The sequence below is a fragment of the Vigna unguiculata genome, chromosome 7, assembly GCF_037176805.1.
Source record: "Vigna unguiculata cultivar grain cowpea cultivar isolate G323 ecotype 2 chromosome 7, ASM3717680v1, whole genome shotgun sequence".
Lineage (NCBI taxonomy): Eukaryota > Viridiplantae > Streptophyta > Magnoliopsida > Fabales > Fabaceae > Vigna > Vigna unguiculata.
In genome coordinates, this window is record NC_140798.1 from 8,006,684 (window position 1) to 8,008,221 (window position 1,538).

Here is a 1,538-nt window from a genome sequence, read left to right on the forward strand (position 1 = left end):
TTCAACCTAATAGCTGTTGAATGAGCCTTATTCAGTTTTTTTCACAGTATAATTAGAAACACTAACCAAAATACGCATGCATGTGTTTTGTATATTGTAGCCAAAAGAGATTCCTACTCTATCATTGGCGTTACTCAAACACTAAGTAACGAAACTTAACCACTCTTTGATAACGAAAGTTAAGGACACTATACCTTCAACCTAACACCTCTTCAATCACCCTTATTCATTTTGTTCATCCTATAATTAGAAACTCAAACCAAACTACGCATCTATGTGTTTTCTATATTTTAACCTAAACAAATGCCTAATTATTTTCATTATTGGATATTACTTAAGACTCAAGATATGATCTACAAAAAATCATCATAAATAATGCCATGGAATAATATACAAAATTATTTTATGATAATTTTTTATTTTACCAATGATTGTCAAATGCATTATATATTTGATATTGAATATAATGTATGTACATTGCATACATAAATACTCGTCACAAATTTTATTAAAAAAAAAATCACACGAAACATTGATGTAACAACAGCATCATAATATATATCACTTTATCCATTGAATGAAGCAAATTTGAAATTAATTCAAACCAGTTGGAAGATTAGTGGGCAAATTTCAATTGTCCTTGACGGAATATAGTTTTAAGCGAAGATAACAGTGATGATTAGTGTAAACACCATATTTAAATTAATAGTTATCCTTCCTTGGCTGTGCGATAAAGACATAACACTAATAGAAAATATTAAGGGTATAAAGTCTAAGTCTGTAATGAATAATAATGATGTGCAAGTGGAGAATAGTGACTATTTGAAATTTAAGTTTAGGTTAATAATTAGTATTAACATGCTAATTAAGAGTTCCATTTATATGCTATTTGACTAAGGGCAAGAGTATTAGGTGAAGATTTAGAAAGATTTGTGACTATTGATAACGATTATTCCTTCCAATCTCCTTCTTACTCATAATAGACTCTTCATAACAAAAGCACATTCCATGTTTACCAGACAAAATAATTAACTGGTTCTATAATTACAACATTATAAAAATAGTACTGACAATGATCCATAGTAAAACATGCTGAGGTAACAATTATATTATAACTTTTCAATAAACAAAGGGGATATATATATATATATATATATATATATATATATATATATATATATATGAGAAAGGGAAAAAGGGAAACAAGAGAAACAAGAGAAAAAAAATGAAAAAAAGAAGATAAGAAACATGAGAGATATGCACCAAACGGAAAAAATAGAGCTTTTTAAGATAGCTCATTTCATGACAAATTACCTATATAAAAGTTTTAGTTGATAAAATAATTAACAGGTCTACCATTTAATGCATGATTCAACTCTCACACCAATATAATAAAAAAAATATTTAATTGAGATTGAGTTTTGCTTGTATAATTACATTAAATATTTAGAAAGAACTTTGTCATATTCTACTCGACATGAGTAGTACATGTATTGACTTACATTACATTACCGTTTATAAAAAAGTTTATCACAAGT